The following is a 25736-nucleotide window of genomic DNA, read 5'->3' on the forward strand; positions in this document are numbered from 1 at the left end:
TACCCTCTCCCAGCACTGGTGACCCCACATAATATAAGTTTATTATAAGTTTATTATATTATAATGAACTTAATATAAGTTTCTTATATTATATAAGTTTATTACATCTTACTTGTCTAGTTGGTCAGGCCAGTTGCTTCCAGATCCATTCTTCACTTGACAGTCCTAGGGGCTGACCAGTACTGGACTTTTCCATCACAGGTCCTGAAGGAGACCTGAAAGAAGATTGCCTGTGGGTTCACAGACTAGCGCAACTGTAGGAAATTTAAGTAACTTGGAAACTCTATAGGTGGGTGCCTGCGGCAAACACCCCATTTCCCTTATGTAGAAAAGCTTCTGAAAACAAAGGAAGCCCAGGAACCCAGTTGAGCACAGGAACCCAATCATGCTACCTCTGCCCATTATAGACTAGGTCAAATGTTATGTCAGGTATCATAAGACAGAGACTGATCTCCAGAGATACGGCTGTCCCTTCAAAATGAACAAGTAGTTGATCCTGCTTTAAACAAACATCACACAGTAATTATGGAACATTACAGTGAAAGGCTATAACACTTATTTGAAGAAGGACAGTCTCAGAGAACACCTTTTATTTTTCCTTTACTCAGAGCTTGGGCCAGTGGACAGCTTGCCGCCAGTCACTGTAGTTAAACAAGGGTTAAAAAGCCAATTAGAACAATGTTTTTTATATTTAGGCAAAGAAGATAATGAAAAACTTTTACAGAAATATTATGATACAGCCCAGGACCCACATTTAACTGGGTAAAATGACACCAAATGCGTAACTGCTCGGCAGAAGAAGATCCCAAACTCTGTTAATGGCAGACATAGTCAGATGAAATGCATTCACTGTGATAACACATCAAAGACAAAGTCACATGATAACGTCTGCATTTAAAAATCAAGACTATCGCCCAGTGTTTATTCTCAAGGAGGTTTTTGAAGAGGGAACAATACCAGAATATGAACAAAATAATTCTATCAAACAAGAAATTATAATGCAAAATAAAGCATAATCAGAGGTGAAGATCATTTCCTGTAATTGATATTTACACAAAACCATTTAAAGAAAGTTCTGGGGAGCCCCAGGAACAAACTTAATTGAATACAGTGGGTAGAACATGTAAAATTTAAAATGGTAAGAGAGTCCATTCTGGCTGACAAGAGAAGCCCATTCACATCCACCGTGACTGTGCAAACTCAAGCACCCAGCTAAACCATTCAATTCAGAATATGCCCATTGAAAATACGTTTATTTGAAGAATACTGGTGAAACACGACCAAAAACACAATTAAGCAAAGTCAGACAATTGCAATGCCTTGAAAAGGCCCAACCATTATAATGTATAATAAAAGGAAAAGGAAAACATTGGTTGCTTGAATCCCTTCTGGGTTTGAAAGAAAGCAACAGCCCAGGAGACAGCTTTTTTCTTATTTGTAACCTGCACACATCACCAAATGTATTAAGTGACATTTGTGCTTGAATACAACGATCTTAAACAGACACAAAGTGCAAAACAGCCTTCTAAGGTTACAGAAGGTCATGTCTAGGGTTCGTGTACGATCCCCGATCCCCGAGCCAAATAAGCCATCTGTTTACTCTCAGGACTTGTGTTCCATTTTAAGGAAACACGTGAAAAAGACCATTCCAAAAGTTAACGGAAAAAATTATATTAAACTTAAAGCCATGCAGTTAAATAAAACACAAAACACCAAGGAAGCCAAGGGCTGTCAGCTGATATAATGCTGCACACACTCGCTCAGAGACTTACTTTCTTGTTTCACGTGGAAAACAACAAAAACATCCTCAATGGTTAAGAAAGGTCACAAAAATGGCCAAGATCAACATGTGAACCAATCCGGCAACGATATATCCACCCCAAACGTGCAAGGCAAAATACAAGGCAGAATCAGCTCCATGGCAACCAAAGGTCACCCAACTTTCCAAGACTCCCACACCACCCAGCCAACCGCACCCACCCTGTCCTCACAGTAGGACACAAACACTACAAAACATTAAGACCATGAATGGGAAGGACGTCTCCAAGATCCACAATTAAACAAAGAAAATCTCCATTTTCATCAGGCTGTTACAATAACGCCCAACAGCAAACCAGGAAGTTCCTGAGAGACCTTCTCTGCCTTCCAACCTGGAGCTGACAGACACGTCTGTCAAAGTACCTTTAGGACACACCATCTACCCGCCTCCCCAAATCACACTGCAGATAGCAAAACATAAAGTAAGTAAAACTTAGCTTTTGAGATCTTGGGAAAAAGAGTCGCCACGTCAAATCCTAACCCAGGAGAATTGTGGATGGAAGCCCCACAGGACAAACCAGAGTCGCCACGTCAAATCCTAACCCAGGAGAATCGTGGATGGAAGCCCCACAGGACTCTGTGCGACCCCATAGATGGCAGCCCACCAGGCTCCTCTGTCCCTGGGATTCTCCAGGCAAGAACAGTGGAGTGGCTTGCCATTTCCTTCTCCAGTAGGGAGCTTAGTCTGGCACTTACTCAGACGCTAGGGCTTCTTTCATGACATTTCCATGGCCATGCCTCCCACCTCTCATTGGTGGGCCTGCAATAATTGACAGGGAGATTGGCCATTCCACTCAGGTAGGTCTACTGGTGGGAATCTGTCCTTTTCCCATGGCCCAGCTGTAATGAAATCGCTGCTCCTATTTCTATGTCTCTCTATGTGTGTGTCTATCCCTTAATGCCTAGCTCTAATTCTTGGGTCTTTACCCAGATCTTTTGTTTCTTGTCATCTTGGACTTTGTAAAGCATTCACATTCAGTTTACCCAGGCCTAGGGCAATTACCTCTCATTCCAGGAAGCCATCCAAGCTTTATCCTTCCCAGGCATAATACGAGTTCTTTGTATTAGATATGAACATGGAGATATATGAGAGCAGAGATGCAGGGGAACTGTTTATGAGTTCTGGGATCAGATAGTAGGGGGCTGGGCACAGTGTGAAGGAACCAAGGTTTTCACTTGGAAATTTGGCAAATCAATTCAGTTTGCAGACATTTTGGGACAACCAGGGAACACTGGCAACAAGCTAACTCATAGAAGCCTCCTAGGATTGGTACCACCCTTCTCAGGATTTTAATATCCTTTATGCTTTTCTATCTGTGAAAATCTTTTACTCCCTACAAGGTCCAGGCATAAATCATTTCCTTTCCTCTTTTCTAGAATTCATGTTCCCACCCCAGCCACAAGAAAAGTTATTTCTCCTCTTGCTATAGGAAGAAACATGAGGACTTCATATTTCTGCTACAATGGTTATGAAACTTCACAGATATTCAGAGTGAGACTGGAAGTCCACTGCTTTCCCTGGAGGCCTCCTGAGAGATTTCGACACCTGCCCTCCATTTGTGAGTTGTACAAATGAGAAAGTGCAGCTCCCCTAGGCTTGACTACCTTGAGTGTTTAACTCATCTACACTCTAAAGGGTGTGTGGACCACATAGTCCCTGGGTCCCTTAGCTGGACTGCATGGTCATAAGTTGCACAGTGCTGCTAGGAAAGATGATCTAATGGTAGCACTGCCCTTCCCATGGGAAAGATCATTTGGGAGGGTGATTGAGACTTCATGGTGTGAACAGTGTTATGCAGCAGTCCACGATGTTGCCCTACCCAGTGAGACAGCTAATTTTATGTGCCAAGTTGACTGGGTATGGAACGTCCATATTAAACATTATTTCTGGTTGTATGTGTGAGGGTGTTTCTGGATGAGATGAGCATTGTAATTGTTGACTTAGTAAAATAGAAGACCTTTCCCAATGTGGGTGGGAATCATCCAATCCTGTTGAAGGCCCACGTGGAACAAAAAGCAGAGAAAGGAAGAATTCTTCCCATTTTTCTTAACTCGGTGCTTTTGATAGAATATTTCTCCTCATTTTCTCCTTCTCTTCAAATAAGATTCACACCACCACAGCCCCTGGTTCACAGGCCTACAAAACTGGGACTAAATTATATCACTGGCTTTCCTGGCTTTACACCTTGTAGACAGGACATTGTGGAATTTCTAACCCTGCATAAATAGGCAATTAAATTCCTCAAGATAAACTTTCTTCACACACATAAATATAGATAGAAAATGTCTCTTATTGTTTCTTTGAATAACTGACTAATAAACCTGAAACATCGCAGACAGCTTCTGTTGTTAGACTTGGCTTCATAGTCCTCAAATAGAACTTGGAAGAAACAGCAAAATTAAATACATGAAAATTAGTTCCAAACTATGGGTGAAGAAACTAAGATACCAGAAACAGACAGCCAGATATTGGCCCAGAGGGGTTTCTTTTCCACTAGAGATTTGATGTTCCTTGGAAAGCCCAGAGAAAGATTACAGGTGAGTTCTTCCATACCTGGGGTTGTTGGGTGAGCCTTTGACAAATATCCAGAGGGCAGGAGAGTAGTTGCAGGCCTTCTCCAGTCATCCATAAGAAACGACTGGTTCACATGGAGAGGACAATAATGAAGACTAGGGCCGTGGCTGTGAATCATGTCTAAGGATCTGCCAAGTCTTCCCCATGTGTTACTAGGCTTGTCCCTCTGACTGGCATCAGCAGATGCATATGTGTTGGACTCTCTCAAGCCCTGGCGTGCAATGACCACTACCACACAGGTCCTTTCAGATCACCAATGTCTCCTCGACTGATGGTCACCATTCTTTTTTTTTTTTTTTTTGGTGTGTGTCACTGTGCAGCTTGTTGGCTATTAGTTCCCCAACCAGGGATCGAACCTGGACCCATAGCAATAAAAGCACTGAGTTTTAGCCACTGGACCACTAGGAAAGTCCTGTCTTTCAGTCTTATCTCATTTATACTTCATTCCATGTTCATGGTCTGTCTGCAGAAAATAATGTCTTTTCTACTGTGTACAGTACATGGGCTTGAGGTACGCTGTTTGGATTCAAACCACAATTACTAGTCCTACCAGCTGAATACCCTTCATTGTTTTGTGCCTCAGTTCCTCATCAGTAGAGTGAGGATCCTAATAAGAACTATGTCATCAGGCTGCCATGACCCTTAAGGAGTTCATGCAAAGCATTTACAGTAGTGCCTAATAGTTCAGAATATTCATTGGAAGGGCTGAAGCTGAAACTCCAATACTTTGGCCACCTGATGTGAAAAGCAGACTCACTAGACAAGACCTGATGCTGGGAAAGATTGAAGGTGGGAGAAGGGACCTACAGAGGATGAGATGGTTGGATGGCATCACTGACTCGATGGACATGAGTTTCAGTAAACTTCAGATGTTGGTGATGGACAGGGAAGCCTGGCATGCTTCATCCCCTGGGGTCACAAAGAGTCGGACATGACTGAGACACTGAATTGAACTGAACTAACATACAAGAAGCATTCATGTAGTTATCTTGGACTGTTACTTTATCACCATGAATGTCTCTGGTCAAATAAACCCTCCTTCCTGGAGACTTTATCGTGCTGCTTCCACAAACAAGAGTCTAATTTCTCTGACTCTTTTCCTACTTGTCATTCATGAAACATAATCCACATCTTAGTAACATATTGGCCAGTTCGCCTATTGTTTTGTTCCGTAATTATTACTTTCATCTATGTTAATGTTTCTGTTGACTTATTAACTCTTGTACATGTCTTTATGTATATGTCTTGTTCTTTAAATTTTTACCCACGATTTTCCAAATCATCAACTAAGTTGATCATTTTTTCCTGATATAATATAGCTATATAGAGCACAATACATAGCACATAGACACTCAATAGCACATAAAGAGACACTGAAATCATTCAGTTCAGTTCAGTTCAGTCACTCAGTTGTGTCCGACTCTTTGAGACCCCATGAACCACAGCATGCCAGGGCTCCCTGTCTATCACCAACTCCCAGGGTTTACCAAAACTGATGTCCATTGAGTTGGTGATGCCATCCAACCATCTCATCCTCTGTTGTCCGCTTCTCCTCCTGTCCTCAATCTTTCCCAGTATCATGGTCTTTTCAAATGAGTCAGTTCTTCACATCAGGTGGCCAAAGTACTGGGGTTTCAGCTTCAACATCAGTCCTCCCAATGAACACCCAGGACTGACCTCCTTTAGGATGGACTGGTTGGATCTCCTTGCAGTCCAAGGGACTCTCAAGAGTCTTCTCCAACACCACAGTTCAAAAGCATCAATTCTTCAGTGCTCAGCTTTCTTTATTAAGAGATCCCCAGTGATATTCCCCAATGAGAATGTCATAAACCCCACTGTCTACTCATTGCTTTGCCAGAATGCACAATGTGGGTGGATCTGATAGAAGAACTGGCAAAAATGTACCGAAGGTTTGGTTGACCATATCAGGCCGGTCTGTCAAGAAAAGATGCACCAAGCTGTAATGTGTGTTGCATAAGAGTTGATGGAGAATGTGGGAGAGAGAGGAGTTGGTTTAAAGGATTTAGGATGAACTAGTGCAGAGGAGCAGGAATGTGAAAGAACATGGCCTTCTCAGGGAAGAACACATATTTTGGCCTCATGGGAGAAGACAGTTAACAATATAACCTGCAAAACATGAAGGGAAAGGAGATAAGTGGCCCAGGCAAAGAACCATGGGTTGGATGTGGTAAACTCCACTGAGATCCAATTTCTTTTCAAATCTATGATTTGGGTGTCAGTGTGCAGAACAGATCCAAAGAGAGGGTCAGAAGAATAAGAAGACTGAGCACACATGGCCACCTTGGTCCAAATTCACATGAGTCTCGTGCATGCACGAGCACACGATGTCTGCTGCCCCGTGGAACAGGGCGTGTCTGTGGGTGCAGGCATGTAAGGCAAGGATCTCGGAATTGCCAGAGAAGTAGGATAGGCAACTGTCAAACCCATGTTAAACCTGTCAAGCCTGTCGGGACCACCTTGAGGAGAGGAATGACCACCTCAATTACCTCCTGCTGCAGTGCTTGAATCCAATTGTCAGATGCATCTTGAGTTTCAGCAGCTGGGCACAGAGGTGCCCCAAGTGACTGGCAGCCCCTAGTAGAGCCCTCCAAGAACCCACAAGCCAGGCCTCTACTCTGCCTCCCTGAGCCAGGCTCTAGCCTTAGCCCTCATCACCTGAGGGCTGGCCTCCAGATGTCCTTGGGGATTTGCCTGCCTAGGGCATGCTTCTAGTACTTCCCTTTAGAGGGCGTGACATACCTACACCACCTGGTATCCCTTCCTGGGGTCAAGTGTGGGCCTGTGACCAAAACAACTAGCCTTCCTGCCCAAATCTTGGATGCTCGTCCTTCTGCCAAGGCACTGAGTGTCCACACTGAAGTAGTAAGCATCAGGGCTTCCACACACACAGACACACACACGCACACGCACACACACACACTAACAAAATGTCATTCACATTCTCAACGTTATATAATATGTGCAAACCTCCTATGACGATGTCTCTGAAGCTCAATCCATTCATGAATGGAAAGAAAGTTCCTGTTTCCCTGAATTCTGAATGTTAGACTTTCTAACCATCATTGTACATCTTATAGGGAAAAGGCAAGTCTTAATTTCTTTGGCTTGAATGTGTGTGAATAATATCTGGGGGCAGACTGAATAACATTTGAATGAAAATTATACCAGATATTCACTGCATTTCGGTAACTATCCTCTGTGGATTGCCTGATCAAGAACGTGGCCCATCTATCAGTTGGTCAGTGTGAAGGTGTCCATGGTAAGCCCAGAGATGTGTCTGGTTTATGTAGTGATGGCATTCTGGCTTAGGACTATGACCATAACCTGTGAAGGTCAGCATAACTGTGGATCCTTATTGTCAGAGTTGCCGTCCTCGTCCTTCCCTTCATGAGATGGGCTCCATGCTACCACAACATAGGGCTCGACCAGGGTATGCAAATAGTCATGGGTCATCTTCTGGGAGTTGGTTCAGTCACCGAGGGTCAATCTACACCTGGAACAATAATGGCTGCCCTATGTTGACCCATATCACTTGTGAAAATCAGAAGAGGAACTGAGACCACCCATAGCAGGAACCAGACCTACATGTCTGTGCCACTGTGGGTGGAGATCAGGAAGAAATTGTAGCCTGTGTCCCTAACCTGTGTCCCTGGGATATACAGAGATGGAAAGATAGATCACTGGAGGGATACAGAGACAGAAAGAAGAACAGGGAGGCAGGAGGAAGGTTGAGAGGACACCAGCACTGGAAGCAAGACACAGACTAGCCTGCATTTGCCTCTGTCTGGAGGAGAATTGTGCCCTAGGGGCTTCCAAGATACTCACAGCCTTTCCAGTCTGACTACATCCTTCCTCCAAGCCTCACCAGAATCCCTTCATGCCTTGAGATCCTTCCAGAATGTCATGAGATGACCACCAGTCGGTCCCAAAGTCTTTGGAGAAAGTTTCTCCAAGCTTTTCAAGTCTTGGTATCCCTGGGGTGGGGAAAAGAATCAGAACAAAAAGCAGAAATGGAAGCCAGAATGGGCAAATCCTTACTCATCCTTTTTTACTATAAGCTTCCTGTCACCCATTCATTTCTCTCCAAAGTGAGACCACATTCAAGGAAAGAGGAGAGTAAAAGAAGGCAGGGACCCACTGCTCTCTGTATGCTTGCGTTTGTGTGTAAGGGGCAGGTGAGCCATAGCCATTTAAGCGATCCCTTGCCTCCAACAAAATGACAGAGTTCTAAAGGTGCACACCTGCTCCAGGAGTTATGTGTACTGCTTCCTGAATGTGCCTGTGCACTGAGACCCTACTTCTCAGTGCCAGGATATCCAGGGTTTTGCAAAGGTGCCCTTGCAGTATCATGTTTATTCATACATCAACAGTTATGAGGGAGATACATACAGCCTGGCCCATAAAAAGCCCTCACTAAATGGAAAAAATTATGCTCACTCCTCTCAATTCTGCACCAAGTCCAAAATCCCTTGGACTCCTATAAAACAAAAAGGGGCCAATGATTAATTATTTAATCAATACCCTCTGATCTTGTATTTGCAGCACAAGTGAGAAGTAGTTCCATCTCCTCAAAAATCCAAATCTCAGCATGTTTCTCTCCTGCCAGTTGACTCGGACTTGCATACTTAAGTTGGGTAGCTCACATCTTAATGGATGTTATTCTTCAACAGGAGTACATCATAACACTGGGACAAAGAATGAAATTCCAGCTGTAAAAACTGTATGAAAGAAAGTGAAAGTGAACTCGCTCAGTCGTGTCCGACTCTTTGCGACCCGTGGACTGTAGCCCACCAAGCTCCTCCGTCGCCATTTCCTTCTCCAGGGGATCTTCCTGACCCAGGGATCGAACCCAGGTCTCCCACATTGCAGGCAGACGCTTTAACCTCTGCGCCACCAGGGAAGCCCAAAAAAGAACAAAACATAAGGCGGACGGGCGACCCCCTCCCCCCGGGGTCTTTAAACCTCCGCAACGGGACATGCTAGGTACCTAGAAAGGGGGAGGCAAGCGAGGGGCACGGCGCGCCCCACGGGCCACCGCCCCGACGCCGACCACCAACCACCGCGTCCCCGCCCGCGGCCGCGCGCGGGCCTCAGTCGACCGCCGCCCGGAAGGCCCCGCCGGCACCAGACGATCAGCCCTACCCGTCCCCCCGAAACGGGGCAGAGCCCTCCACACCGCCCCGCCCTCACACGCCCGTACGGGCCCGGCCCCGCCGGCCCCCGTCCTCTCCCCCAACCACCGGGGGGGCCCCTACCCGCGCCCGCGTTCCCGGGCACCCGTCCACCACCACCACCACCGAGGGCAGAGGGAAGGGGCTCCGACGGGAAACTTGGCGCCAAGCGGGCAGGGGGTCGAGAGGACGGGAGAAACCGGACAGACACAAGCCGCGAGAGGCGTGGGGGGCGGGGGGCGGCGGGGGCGGGAGAAAGCCCCGAGGCTCGGAGGGCGTGGGGAGGCGCCTGCTGACCGCGCGGCAGGCCCAGAGCAGCGGACGGCCGACGACCGGCCGAGGCAGACCGGTCCAGGGCCGGCGGCGAGAGGCGACGGGGAAAGGCAAACGGCCCCGCGACGGGGAAGCCGCCGCCCGTCACGCCGCACAGCCCGCGAGACGCGACCGGAGGATCGGCGCCGCGCGGTCCGCGGCCGGGGGGGAAAGGCAGTCGTGGTCGGCGCCACGGGCGAAAGGCGCGTGGTGAGGCGGGGGGGGGCGCGCGCGGAGCAAACCCTTCACCCCCGCCCACCCCGAACCCTCGGGCCAACCTCGAGGGACGTGGCGGGGAGGGCCTGGCGGGAAGAGGGACACACACCAGAAGCGACGCCATCGGGCGCGGGGCGCTCGCCTCCCCCCGGCCGGGGACGGAGGCGCGGAGGGGGACGGCGGCGGGGCGGGGCGGGCGGGAAGGCGGAGGAGAGCCCGCCTCTTCCCACCGGATCCCCAAACTCTTGCAACGCCGCCCCCCAGCCTTCTCGCGTAGCCCCTCGTCCCCCAGAACACCGGGGAGGCCACCGGACCCGACCGCCCCGGGCGGGGCGCCCTCCGGACGCGTCTCCCTCCCCATCCCGCGCCGAACGGGTGGAGGAGAGGCTCGCGAGCCGGGCGGGGCGGGGCCACCGCGCCGCTCTCGGAACCGACCGCACACACTCAGGAACCCCCTGGGCAGGAGGTCACACGTTGCAGCTTTGGGGATCCCTAGAGGCTGATCACAAGATGTGAGTTGCTGACACATGCAGCCTATTCGATCTTTATGAAAAATCGTAGAGAGACCCGAGCCTGAACCCTCACCACCTGACTTGGGGACTGCAGATGTGCTGGGGTTTCTACCTGCTTAGGCCCTCATTCTGGTATTTCCCTTCGCCTGCCTGTCATACCCCCACCTCCTGGCATCTGCAGCTCATGTCAGCTGTGGGTCCACTCAACTTGCCTGCCTGCAAAAGTCCTACATTCATTAGTCAGAGTAGAGTTATCTTAAAATTCTCTGAATTACTATCCCTGCACCGTGTTGCCACATGAATGGCTATTTCACAAAATTTTGTCGGCATGCTCAGCTCTACAAAGGGCTTATACTATTAGAAATTTTATGCCATGTGTTTAAAGTTTTGATTTTTAATGACTTTTTATTGAAGGAAAATTGCTTTACAGTATTTTCTCTTTTCTGTCAAACCTCAACATGAATCAGCCATAGGTATACATATACGCCCTCCCTTTTGAAACTACCCCCCATCTCCCTCCCCACCCCACCCCTCTAGGCTGATACAGAGCCCCTGTTTGATTTTCCTAAGCCATACAGCAAATTCCCCCTTGGCTATCTATTTTAAGTATGGTAATGTAAGTTTCCATGTTACTCTTTCCATACATCTCACCCTCTCCTCCCCTCTGCCCATGTCCATTACTCTATTCTCTATGTCTGTGTCTCCATTATTGCCCTGTAAATATCTTCAGTACCATTTTTCTAGATTCCACATATGTGTTAGAATATGATATTTGTCGTTCTCTTTCTGACTCACTTCACTCTGTATAATAGGTTCTAGCTTCATCCACCTCATTAGAACTGACTCAAATGCGTTTCTTTTTATTTCTGAGTAATATTCCATTCTGTATATATATACCACAACTTCTTTATCCATTCATCTGTGGGTGAACACCTAGGTTGCTTCTATGTTCTAGCTACTGTATAGTGCTACAAATAACAATGGGATACTTGCCTCTCTTTCAATTTTGGTTTCCTCAGGGTATATGCCTAAGTGTCGGATTACTGGGTCATATGGTGGTTTTATTCCTAGTTTTTAAAGGAATCTCCATATTGTCTTCCGTTGTGGCTATATGAATTTAGATTCCCACCAACAGTGCAAGAACCTTTTCTCCACACCCTATGGAGCTTTTCTTGTTTGTTTACATTTTAATGAGTGCCCTTCTGACTGGTGTCGGGTAATATCTCATTGTAGTGTTGATTTGCATTTCTTTAATAATGAGGGACGTTGAGCATCTTTTCATGTGTTTGGTACCCATCTCTATGTCTTCTTAGGAGATATGTCTGTTTAGCTCTCTTTCCCACTTTTTGACTGGGTTGATTGGTTTTCTCATATTGAGTTGTATGAGCTGCTTTTATATTTTGGAAATTAATCCTTTGTCAGTTGTTTCATTTGCGATTATTTTTTCCCATTCTGAGGGTTGTCTTTTCACCTTGCTTATAGTTTCCTTTGCTGTTCAAAAGCTTTTCAGTTTAATCAGGTTCCACTTTTTACTTTTGTTTTTATTTCCATGAGTCTAAGAGGTGGGTCATAGAGGATCTTGCTTTGATTTATGTCACTGAGTGTTCTGCCTAAGTTTTCCTCTATGAGTTTTATTGCTTCTGGCCTTACATTTAGGTCTTTAATCCATTTTGAGTTTATCTTTGTGTATGGTGTTAGGAAGTCTGCTAATTTCATTTTTTCACATATAGCTGTCCAGTTTTCTGAGCACCATTTATTGAAGAGGCTGTCTTTGCCCTGTTGTATATTCTTGCCTCCTGTCTCAAAAATGAGGTATCCATAGGTGTATGGGTTTATTTCTGGATTTTCTATCTTGTTCCATTGGTCTATATTTCTGTTTTTGTGCCAGTACCATACTGTCTTGATGACTGCAGCTTTGTAGTATAGCCTGAAGTCAGGAAGCTTGATTCCTCCAGCTCCATTCTCCTTTCTCCGGACTGCTTTGGCTATTCAGGATCGTTTGTGTTTCCATATGAATTGGGAAATTTTTGTTTTAGTTTTGTGAAAAATGCCATTGGTGGTTTGATAGGGATTTCATTAAATTTGTAGATTTCATTTGGTTGGTTGTATAGACATTTTCCCAATATTGATTCTTCCTACCCAGGAACATGGAATATCTCTCCATCTGTTTATGTCATCTTTGATTTCTTTTATTAGTGTCTTATCATTTTCTGTGTACAGTTCTTTTCACTAGTTAGGTAAGTTTATTGCTAGATATTTAATTTTTTGTTGTTGCAATGGTGATTGGAACTGATTCCTTAATTGCTCTTTCTGATTTTTCATTGTTAGTATAAAGAAATGCAAGTAATTTCTGTGTATTGATTTTGTATCCTGCAACTTTGCTAAAGTCACTGATTAGCTCTAGTAATTTTCTCATACTATCTTTAGGGTTTTCTATGTACAGTATCTTATCATCTGCCAACAGTGAGAGATTTACTTCTTCTTTTGTGATATGGATTTCTTTTGTTTCTTTTTCTTCTCTGATTGCTGTAGCTAAGACTTCCAGACTATGTTGAATAATAGTGGTAAAAGTGGACACCCTTGTCTTCTTCCTTATCTTAGGGGGAATGCTTTCCATTTTTCACCATTGAGAATAATGTTTGCTGAAAGCTTATCATATATGGCCTTTCCTATGTTGAGGTAGATTCCTTCTATGCCCATTTTGTGAAGAGTTTTAATCATAATTAGGGGCTGAATTTTGTGAAAGGCTTTTTCTGTGTCTATTGGGATGATCATATTGTTTTTAGTTTTCAATTAGTTAAATGGTGTATCACATTGATTGATTTCCATATATTGAAGAATCCTTGCATCCCTAAAGAAACCCAACCTGGTGATCATGTGTATGATCATGGTCATCATGGTATATGATCTTTTTGATGTGTTGCTGAATTCTGTTTGCTAAAAGTTTGTTGAGGATTTTTGCATCTATGTTCATCAGTGATATTGGCCTGTAATTGTCCTTTTCTTGTGTGTTGTCTTTGTCTGGTTTCAGTGTCAGGGTGATGGTGGCCTTGTAGAATGAATTTGGAAGTGTTCTTTCCTCTGCAACTTTCTGAAAGAGTTTTAGAAGGATAACATCAGCTCTTCTCTAAATGTCTGACATATCTCTCCTCTGAACCCAACTGCTCCTGGCCTTTTGTCTTTTGGGAGATTTTTGATCACAGCTTCAACTTCAGTGCTTGCAATTGGGTTGTTCAAAATTTCTATTTCTTCCTGGTTCAATCTTGGCAGATTGAAGTTTTCAAAGAATCTGTCCATCTCTTCCAGGATATATATTTTATTGCCATATAGTTGTTCATAATAGTCTCTTATAATCTTTGTATTTTTGGATTGTCTGTTGTAACCTCTCTTTTTTCATTTCAAATTTTGTAGCTTAGGTTTTTCTGTTTTTTTCTTGATGAGACTGGCTAAGGTTTTGTCAATTTGGTTTATCTTCTCAAAGAACAAGCTTTTAGTTTTAGTAATCTTTACTATTGTTTCTTTCATTTCTTTTTCATTTATTTCTTCTTGAAGCTTTATGATTTCTTTCCTTCTATTAATTTTGGGTTTTTTCCTTCTTCTTTTCCAGTTGCTTAGGTGTAAAATTAGGTTATCTATATCAGATACTTTTATTGTTTCTGGAGGTAGGATTGTATTTCTAAAAACTTCCCTCTTAGTACAGTTTTTGCTGAATCCCTTAGGGTTTGAGTTGTTGTGTTTTCATTGTGATTTGTATCTAGAAAATTTTTAAATTTTCCTTTTGATTTCTTTAGTCACCTGTTGGTTATTTAGAAATGTGTTGTTTAATCTCCATGTGTTTGTGTTTCTTGCAGTTTTTTTCTTGTAAATGATATCTGGTCTCACAGTGTTGTGGTCAGAGAAGATGCCTGATACAATTTCAATTTTCTTAAATTTACTGAGGTTTGATTTGTGACCCAGGGTGTGGTCTATTGTGGAAAATGTTCCATGTGCACTCGAGAAGAAGGTGTATTCTTCTGAATTTGGATGGAATGTGCTGAGGATATCAATGAGATCCATCTCATCTAATGTATCATATGACTTGTGTTTCCTTATTAATTTTCTGTTTTGATGATCTGCCCATTGGTGTGAGTGGGGTGTTAAAGGCTCCTACTATTATTGGGTTACTTTCAGTTTCTCATTTTATGTCTGCTATTGTTTGTCTCATGTATTGAGGTGCTCCTATGTTGGGTACATAGATATTTACAACTGCCCTGTCTTCCTCTGGATTGATCCCTTGATCATTATGTACTGTCCTTCTTTATCTCTTGTAATTTAATTTAAGAACTATTTTGTCTGATATGATGACTGCTACTTCAGCTTTCTTTTGCTTCCCATTTGCATGGACTATATTTTTCCATCCTCTCACTTTCAGTCTATATATGTCTTTAGATCTGAAGTGGGTTGCTTGTAGACAGCATATAGATGGGTCTTCTCTTTGTATCCATTCAGCCAGTCTGTGTCTTTTGGTTGGAGCTTTTATTCCTTTTACATTTAAAGTAACTGTTGTTATATATGTACCTATTGCCATTATTTTAATTATTTGGGGTTGATTTTCTAGATCTTTTTCCTTCTGTTGTATTTCTTGACTATATAAGTCCCTTAAACATTTGTTGTAAAGCTGGTTTGGTGGTACTGAATTCTCTTAACTTTTGTTTGTCTGAAAAACTTTTTCTTTCGCCATCAATTTTGAGTGAGATGCTTGCTGGGTACCACAATCTTGGTTGTAGATTTTTCCCTTTCAGTACTTTAAATATATCCTCTCATTCCCTTCTGGCCTACAGAGTTTCTGCTGAAAGATCAGCTATGAACATAGGGGCTTCCCTTGTATGTTACTTGTTGCTTCTCCCTTGCTGCTTTCAATATTCTTTCTTTGTGTTTAGTCTGTGTTAGTTGGATTAGTATGTGTCTTGGCGTGTTTCTCCTTGGGTTTATCCTCTATGGGACTCTTTGTGCCTCTTGGACTTGACTGACTGTTTCCCTTTCCATGTTGGGGACATTTTTGACTATATTCTTTTCAAAAATATTCTCATACCCTTTGTTTTCCTCTTCTTCTGGGACCCCTATAATTCAAATATTGGTGCATTTGATATGGTCCCAGAGGTCTGAAAGAGCTGTCCTCAGCTCTTTTTATTCTTTTTACTTTATTCTTCTCTTCAGAAGTTATTTCCACAATTTGATCTTCCAGATCACTGATCTGTTCTTCTGCTTCAGATAGTCTGCTATTGACTCTTCTAGAGTATTTTTAATTTCAGTAATTGTGTTGTCTCTGTATGCTTATTCTTTAATTCTTCAGGTCTTTGTTATTTGATTCTTGAATTTACTCCATTTTGTTTTCAAGATTTTTGATCATCTTACTATCATTATTCTGAATTCTTTTTCAGGTAATTTTCCTGTTTCCTCTTTAATTATTTGGACTTCTGTGTTTCTAGTTTGTTCCTTCACTTGTGCAGTATTTCTCTGCCTTTTCACATTTTTTTTAAGTTATTATGTTTGAAGTCTCCTTTTTGCAGGCTTCAAGGAAAGTCAAATCCTTTCTTTAAAGAAGGTTGAATTCTTTCTACCTTTTGGTTTCTGCCCTCCAAAGGTTGGTCCAGTCGTTTGTGTGAGCTTCGTATAAGGTGAGATTTGAGCTGAGTTTTTTGGTTTTTGTTTGCTTTTCCTCTGATGGGCAAGGCTGAGTGAGGTGGTACTCCTGTCTGATAATGATTGGGTTTATATTTTTCTTTTCTTTGTTGTTTAGATGAGGCATCCTCCACAGGGTGCTATTGGTGGTTGGGTGATGCCAGGTCTTGTATTCAAGTGGTTTCCTTTGTGTGAGTTCTCACTATTTGATATACCCTAGGGTTAGTTCTCTCGTAGCTTAAGGTCTTGGAGTAAGTGCTCCCACTCCAAAGGCTCAGGGCTGTTAACTCTTGTTAGGAATGAAGATTGCACAAATGCTTTAATTTGGCATTAAGGGAGAGTAAAACAAATATCCAAAAAAAGAGAAACCAAAGATGATCTTTTGATAAATGGCAGTTACAAAATCAGGCAGACAATAATTAAGATAATGGAATATACACATATGCATATACACCCACGAGCAAAGTGAAAACAGTCCAACAAAAATGAAGTACAGTAGATTGATCCAGTGAACCAAGGAAATCAAAAATTATATTTATCTGTTAAGAACAAAACTAACTTAAGCAGAGACTGGAAAACAAAACAAAAGCAAGGTGCCAAGTGTGGAATAAAGCAATGAAAACAAAACCAACAAATATGTTGAGAGGAAAGATAAGAAAGAATAGATATGCAAAGTTAAATAGAGGTAGATGAAGTAGATATATATACATTAAAGATTAACTAACTGCAAGGCAAAAAGAACATTAGGAAAGGAAACAAAGAGAAATAAATGTTGAAAAATTATAATAGGTGTAAACATTAAAATTTTAAAAATGGAAAAAAAGAAAACTCCACAGAACAGTTAAAGCCCAACATAAAGGCAGAGGTTTATGACAACAATAAAAAATGTGACTGAAGGAAAAAAAAAGAACCTCAAAAGCTTAACTGGATTACTTAGTATCAATAAAATTGACAACTACAAGAGAAGGGGAGAAAAAGAAAATAAAACATAAAAAATCCAGAAGAATCTATAGAACAATTTAAAAAATATGAATGATAAATGTTTTTCTTGAGTCACTGCTATCAGAGTCCTTTCCCGCGCTGGGAATCACAGTTCACCTTACCTCCCTAGGATGCCTCCAACACTGTACTGATCTCTGGACCTACTATGGGGGCAGCTCAGATTCTAATCTGGTCCTACTCCTATGGGTTCTTGCCTCCAAGGTCCACAGCTATCAGAGCTAGTGCGTTTTCTTTTGTGGGAGCTCTCAATATCCTTTGATATATTCCATAGACACAGAGTCAGCTTAGTTGACTGTGTAGATTTAATCTGCAGATTGTACAACTGGTAGGGAGGTTTTGGTTCTTCTTCCTTAGCCACACTGCCCCTGGGTTTCAATTGTGGTTTTATTTCCACATCTACATGTGGGTCGTCCACTGGGGTTTAGCACCTGAGGCTTCCCTGAAGGATTTGGGTTTGCCCCTGTTAGGATCAGGTGTGGAAGTGGTAGAGCTGCATGGATCGCAAAGGTTCTGGCAGCACCAGGTACTCAGGTGGGTTGGCAGCCAGGGCAGCAGGAAATATAGTGCTCTAGAAAGGTATGGCAACCAGTACTGGCCAATGCACTCCAGTATTCTTGCCTGGAGAACTCCCTCTCTGACAGAGAATCCTGGCAGACCAGAGTCTACAGGGTCACAAACAGTCGGACAGAACCGAAGTGACCCTGCGTACATAAACACAAGATTTTGTTTTCTTTTGAATGTGGCAGCTCTGCCCCAGTGAGAGTAGAGCGTGAAAGTGGTGCAGCTGCTTGGCTTGCAAGGACCCTGGCAATGCCAAGTTTTCAGGGACACGACTGCCTCCGTGGCAGGAGTTATGGCATTATCAGAGTCTTTTATCGCACCTCTTTTAGCTGGCTTCAGAAGGCCTCTTAGGCCAGTTTTTCTCCGTCGATTCTCCCATTCATGCACTTAAGAGGGTTCCCTTTGTTTTGATTTTTTTTTTAAGCACCAGTAAAAGGCAAGAACGTCAGCCATTCTGTTACCTGTTCGATTGTGCTCATTCATACTCTGGCAATGAGTAATATGTGGTGAATAATTTCTAAAAATAAAAGGACTGGATTCTAATACAAATTGGACCAGAAGCTTATTGTGTGCTTCCAGGTTTTTGTTCCCATGACTCGGATCTTCTCCAGAACCATGCGGGGCCACTGCACGTATCCTCACTCTTAGCAGGAATAGCAGATACACCCCCAGCCACCCACCCACACACACACACACCCACACACACACACGTGATATCCAGGTATGCATGTCTTCCTCATGATGTGGCCAGAAGTTTCACTTCTCCTAGGAAGCTATCAGGTTACTGATCATCCTTCTTACCTTAATGAGAGGAGAATGTCAGTTCTGGCCTGGAGACCCCTCCCCCTGCCTCCCAGCACCGCTCATCAATGCCCAGATTACTGAGCCCAGAGTCCCACTCGGTATCTGGTATAATGCACACAGGGAGCCACATCATATTCAATTGTGCTGGGAGTCATCACAAAGAATAACATGTACAAAGGGGCCTTTTCCATCATATGTATCTTATTGAAAAATCAAAATTTTACAAATTTAAAACATTTTACACAGTCAACTGCTCCTATCTGACATGAGTGGAATACTACATCTTTCACTTGCCAAGACTAGTGAGATCAGCATAGAAACTGAAACCATCCGTAAACAAGGCCTCTGGATATACTCCCTACTGCAAATGACCGCAGAGAATTCACCACAAGAACACAGGTATTGGTAAAATTCCAGTCCACTAACCCATACCAGATCATTTTAGTTAGCTGATTCCTAAAATGGTGATGTTCATACAAGCCAGCTCCTGTTTGATCACTTCCAATTTGCCTTGATTCATGGACCTGAACTTACAGGTTTGTATGCAATACTTCTCTTCACAGCATCAGATTTTACTTCCATCACCAGTCATGTATACGACTGGGTATTGTTTTTGCTTTTTCTCTCTCTCTTCAACCTTTCTGGAGTGAGTTCTCCACTGATCTCCAGTAGCATATTGGGAACCTACCGATCTGGGGAGTTCATCTTTCAGTATCCTATGTTTTTGCCTTTTCATAGTGTTCATGGGAATCTCAAGGCAAGAATACTGAAGTGGTTTGCCATTCCCTTTACAGCGGACTACATTTTGTCAGAATTCTTCACCATGACGCATCCATCTTTGGTGGCCCTACAAGGGATAGCTCATAGTTTCACTGAGTTAGACAAGGCACTTTTCCATGTGAACAGATAGGTTGTTTTTTTTTTTTTCATTGTTGTACATTTATTCATAGATATATGGATAGATTCTTAATGTTTTAAGGTCTATTTGGCCTTTTTTTTTTTTGCTTTTATTTTTTTTTAATTTAAATTTTATTTTTTTACTTTACAATACTGTATTGGTTTTGCCATACATTGACATGAATCCACCACAGGTGTACATGAGTTCCTAACCCTGAACCCCCCTCCCACCACCCTCCCCATATCATCCCTCTGGGTCATCCCAGTGCACCAGCTTGTGTTTATGGTTTTCAGGCTGTCTGCCCTCTGATGGAGAAGCATAAGAAGCTTATGGAAGCTTCCTGATGGGAGAGACTGCCTGAGAGGGAATCTTTGTCTTGTTCAGAAGGACCCAGCCCTGCTCAGTAAATCTTTACCAATTTTCTGTTGAAGGGCAGGGCTGTGTTCCCTCCCTGCATGGGACCTTTTGAAGGAGGTTGCCACTATCTTTATTACCTCCACCATATTTGGCCTCAGGTCAAATAACAGGGAGGGAACACAGACCTATCCTTCAATATTTCTTAGCAGTAGTAAACAAATAACAGGATTTGAGAAGATTAGGAAATCAACCAATGAAAAGAACTGAGGATAGTTCTTGCTTCTATTAATCTTCCTAGTGGTGGTTGTGGTGGTTTTCTCATTAGCATCATCACCAACAAGACCACTATCATGGCCAGCACCATCATCATTTCCAGGAGGCAAACACGCCTCTCAAAATGACAGCTGCTATCCTGATGAAACTAGTGTCTGCACAGAACAGGAAAACAGTATAAAAAAGAAAGATACACCATTTAAAAGGCCTTGCCTTCAAATGCCCAATAGTACCCATTTCTCTGTCACCAACATAAATCAAGGAAAAGCGTGTGCTTGATACAAATAACTTAGTTTGAAGACTTTGTAGTATATTACCATTCCCACCCGAGAGAAAACATTCATCAAATACATGGCTTAGGAGGCTAAGTGACAGGGCAGGCCAAAGGATCAACACTTGGAACAGCACTGAAGAGCCAGGTCACATCTGACCTGTATTGAGTAGTGTCGCCTTGTCTTGCTCAAGAGTGCCTGTTCTTGAGACTGCCACCAATCGGCAAAACACCATTTTTGACTGTTTTGCCTTGTGACTGCTTCCTAAAATGTCAATAGTCAGCAGAAGTACCCATGAAACAATTCAGTGAGGCCTTCCCCACAGCCCCCTCCAATGTAGAGAGGACGACTGTGATGCAACAAGCAGCAGGCACAAGCCTGTGGGGAAAGGAGAGAAGGGGCCACCATTATTGTTAAGTTTCACAATTGTTTTCATTAGCAGATAAGCCAGGCTTGCACACCATCATGTCTTTTGGTGAAGGAATAAAGGTTAGGAGAAACCTTTCTTTCTGTATTATACGTTTCAGCTTGTCACCACGTGAAAGTGAAAGTGAAGTCACTCAGTCGTGTCCGACTCTTTGCAACCCCGTGGACTGTAGCCCACCAGGCTCCTCCGTCCATGGGATTCTCTGGGCAAGAGTACTGGAGTGGGTTGCCATTTCCTTCTCCAGGGGATCTTCCCAACCCAGGGATCGAACCCAGGTCTCCTGCATTGCAGGCAGAAATCCACAAAGACACCAATAGTCCAAGGATTTAAATTAAACTCATTACATATATAAACCAAAACAGTACGAATGTCAATGTGCTGGGAAAAGGCCACCCACACACTCTGGTTTCCCATTAACAAGGAAATGTGCAGTTTGAACGTGGGTGGGTGAAATTCAGGTTCTGTGATGCCAGCTTCTGACTCAAACTTGTACCACTAATGAAGCAGGGGAACCAGAGTTATCTATTGTGACTAAAGTTTAGAAGGCCTTTTGAATACATTTTAAATAGCACACATTTCTATTGAACATTTTCTCCGCCCCCTTCAGATGAGCAATAGCTCTCACCTGATTTCCAGTGGTCATGTATGGATGTGAGAGTTGGATTATAAAGAAAGCTGAGCAGCAAAGAATTGATGCTTTCGAACTGTGGTGTTGGAGAAGACTCTTGAGAGTCCCTTGGACTGCAACGAGATCCAACCAGTCCATCCTAAAGGAGATCAGTCCTGGGTGTTCATTGGAAGGACTGATGTTGAAGCTCCAATACTTTGGCCACCTGATGTGAAGAACTGACTCATTTGAAAAGACCCTGATGCTGGGAAAATTGAGGGCTGGAGAAGGGGACGACAGAGGATGAGATGGTTGGATGGCATCACCGACTCAATGGACATGGGTTTGGGTTGACTCCAGGAGTTGGTGATGGACAGGGAGGCCTGGTGTGCTGCAGTTCATGGGGTAGCAAGAGTTGGACACGACTGAGTGACTGAACTGAACTGAACTGAACTGAATGGTGACAAATTAATCACCACACAGAAAAGTAGTAACATAATGTAGAAAGATAAAGAGTAGAAACTGACGTTCCCAGGTAACAGGCACCCTCTGGCCTGCACAGGGTCCACACCATGGAAATTCCTCACAGGTACAGATGGGAAGCCATGTCAGCCTCCACGGGAGAGGTCCAAGTTGACCAGAGCAGAACATCACTCCCAGCAAGGAAAAGCCTGGAGTTCCGGGCTGCCACTTGCTTCAAGCAGGACTAAAGACATGTGGTTTGCAATGAGATGCTTGAGTAACTACTGAGGTAACTCGCTTGCCCTGAGAAAGGAAACAAGGGTGTAAATGAAAAGATGCCAAAGTCTAAAGAGCTGAGGTTGCAAAAGGAAACAGTGGCAAGAAAAGGAGTTGAACCAAATAACATCCCATTCTGCTTCAAAAGGTGGATTCATGAAATAGGGGACTACATTCCTTGAGCACCACGTGTGTCATAAGTCCTTAACGAAGGGTATCACACTTGATTCTCACAGCATCTAAGACAGCATGCTAGAAATCCCATTGTGCAAAGGGGGAGGAAGTGAAGCTCAAAGACGATAGTAAGAGAGAGCCAAGAGACTTTCAGACTCAGATACTGGAGGCGGTTTGTGGATGAAACACGAGGTATGGTCCCAGCAATGTCTACAAGCAAACACATGGCCAAGAATTACTGGAAGGGTGAAAATTTGAAGGAGCACTGACTCCTAACTTGACAGTTACTTCTACTATATTCCCAGGATCCTTACCGTGTGTGGAAGGTGTCTGTGAAACCACCATTAACTACCACTCACTTGGTCCACAGGTCCCATTTTATCCTTTTTCATAGACAGAAATGTTTTCAATTACTTTCAGATCCATGTTGTCATACTGAGGAAAAGAAGCACTCAAGCAGCACATATTCCACATTCATGAGGTTGATTTTCTTTTTTTCTTTTTTTTTTTTTTTTTGAGGTTGATTTTCAACAGGCCAAATCCAATCCATCTTGCTTCTGCCAGCTACTGCAAGCATGTCCAATGAGAATAAAAAGAGACATAAACCCTTGATGGGACATCAAGGTTTTGATGAGACATCAAACCTTTTCTGGGGCAAACACACCCTTCCCCTTCTGTAGAGAAGTCAAAATCAGTTGATTTTGAAAAGTGACATTCTTAATATCAACGTGTCTGCCAAACAGGCACCCACAACGAACAGAGGAACATGATTAAGGACTGGAAAAAGATACCACTGTTTTGTTTAACGAACTGATTCCATTAACAGTCTCTACCACAGAATTAGCAAGCCATGTCCAGGGAGAGACCTTGACATTGTTTTCTTAGAGACCCAGGAAAGGTATTTTGTTGGCATCTTCAATTATGCTACAGGTGACAGGGAAGGAGTCCTACCCTCTGCCCAGCACCTGTGGCCCCACATAACATAAGTTGGCTCTTAACTGTCGAGTGGATCAGGACAATTGGCATCAGATCCACTCTTTACTTGACAGTCCTCTAGGCTGACCAGTACTGGACTTTTCCATCATAGGTCCTGAAGAAGATCAGCAAGTAGATTGCCTGTGGGTACACTGACTATCACAACTGCAGGACAATTAAGTAACTTGGAAATGCATATAGGTTGGTGTCTGGGGCAAACATGCCCTTCCCCCTCTGTAGAGAAGTTTCCCAAAACATTGAACTCAGAAACCCAATCATGCTATCTCTGCCCATTAGACTAGGCCAAATGTTATGAAAGGTAACATAAGAGAGAGACTGATCTTCAGAGATATTGCTGCCCCTTCCAAATGAACCACTTCATACTGCTTAAACCAAACAACACACAGTAATTATGGAACTTTACAGTGAAATGCTATGACCCTTACTTCAAGAAGGACAGTCTCAGAGAACACCTTTTTTTCTTTCTCTTTTCAGAGCTTGGGCCAGTGGACAGCTTGATGCTAGTCACTGTTGTTATCCAAGGGTTAAAAAGGCTATTGGAACAATTTTTTTTCCTTATTTATGCAAAGAAGATACTGAAAAACGTTTACAGAAATCTTACGAAACAGCCCTGGACCCACATACAACTGGGTTAAATGATACCAAAATGTGTAATTTTTTTAGCAAAAGAATATCCCAAACTCTGTCAATGCCAGTCATAGTCAGATGAAATGCAATCAATCTGATAACACATCGAAGACAAAAACAAAGTCACGTGATTACATTCTGCATTTTAAAATCAAGACTATCCCCCAATGTATATTCTCAAGAAGGTTTATGAAGAGGGAACAATACCAGAATATAAACAAAATAACTCTATCAAACAAGAAATTATAATGCAAAATAAAGCATAATGAGAAGTGAAGTTCATTTCCTGTAAATTGATATTTACACAAAAGCCTTTAAAAAAAGTTCTGGGGAGCCCCAGTAACAAATTTAATTGAATAGAGTCGGTGGAACATGTAAAATTAAAATGATAAGAGGGTCCATTAGTGGCTGCCAAGAGAAATTCATTCACATGCACTATGACTGTGCAAACTCAAGCACCCAGGCAGACCATTCAATTCAGAATATGCCCATTGAAAATAAGTTTATTTGAAGAATAGTTGTGAAACACGACCAAGATCACAATTAAGCAAAGTCAAATGATTGCAATGCCCTGAAAAGGCCCACACCATTATAATCTATAATAAAAGGAAAAGGAAAACACTGGGTGCTTGAATCCCTTCTGGGTTTGAAAGAAAGCAACAGCCCAGGAGATGTTTTTTTTCCGATTTGTAACCTGCAAACATAACAAAATTTTTAAGGGCCATTTGTGCTTGAATACAACAATCTTAAACACACACAAAATGCAAAACAGTCTTCCAAGGTGACTGAAGACCATGTCCAGTGTCCATGAATGACCCCCGAGCCAATCAAGCCATCTGTTTACTCAATTTTCATGTTAAAATTCTCTAGTTTTGTGTTCTAAGGAAACACGTGAAGAAGACCATTTCAAAAGTTAACAAACAAACAAATGATATTAAACGTAAAACCATTTTGTAAAATAAAACACAAAACACCAAGGCAGCCAAGGGCTGTCAGCTAACGTAACATGGCACACCCTCGCTCAGAGACTTACTTTCTCGTTTCACGTGGAAAATAACAAAAACACCCTCAATGGTTAAGAAAGGTCACAAAAATGGCCAACATCAACATTTGAATCAACCCGGCAGCGATATATCCACCCCAAATGTGTAACAATAAGGGGCTCAATCAGCTCCATGGCGACCAAAGGTCACTTGACTGTCTGGCATCCCCACACCACTCAGCCAACCACAACCACCCTTTCCAGTCAGTAAGCTACAAACACCACAAAACACTAACACCATGAATGGGAAAGAGGTCTCCAACTTTCTAGCAGCTTAGACTGAAGCTGCTAAGTCGCTTCAGTCGTGTCCGACTCTGTGCGACCCCATAGACGGCAGCCCACAATTAAACAAAGAAAATTTTCTCCAGGTTTCATCAGGCTGTTACAATACTGCCTAACGCCTAACACCAAACCCGCAAGTGCCTGAGAGACCTTCTCTGCTATCCACCCAGAAGCCGACGGACACGTCTGAAAAAGTGTCCATTAGGACACACCATCTACCCGACTCTCCAAATGACACCGCAAACCACATAGGAAGAAAGTAAAACATACGCTTTTGAGATCTCGGGAAAGGGAGCCACCATGTCAAATCTTAACCAAGGAGAACGGTGGACGGAAACCCCAGAGGACAATCCAGACAGTTGGAAGCTTAGTCTGGTGCTTACTCACACC

General features: G+C 43.2%; 1 long non-coding RNA gene across 1 annotated transcript; it reads left to right on the forward strand.

Moving 5' to 3' along the window:
• The first annotated feature begins 10403 nt into the window (after positions 1–10403).
• LOC138931142 (uncharacterized) lies at positions 10404–24304 on the forward strand. Its single transcript, XR_011446416.1, has 2 exons — positions 10404–10625; positions 22919–24304. It is a non-coding gene; the product is annotated as an uncharacterized lncRNA (long non-coding RNA).
• Positions 24305–25736: the final 1432 nt, after the last annotated feature.

The sequence above is a fragment of the Ovis canadensis genome, chromosome X, assembly GCF_042477335.2.
Source record: "Ovis canadensis isolate MfBH-ARS-UI-01 breed Bighorn chromosome X, ARS-UI_OviCan_v2, whole genome shotgun sequence".
NCBI lineage: Eukaryota > Metazoa > Chordata > Mammalia > Artiodactyla > Bovidae > Ovis > Ovis canadensis.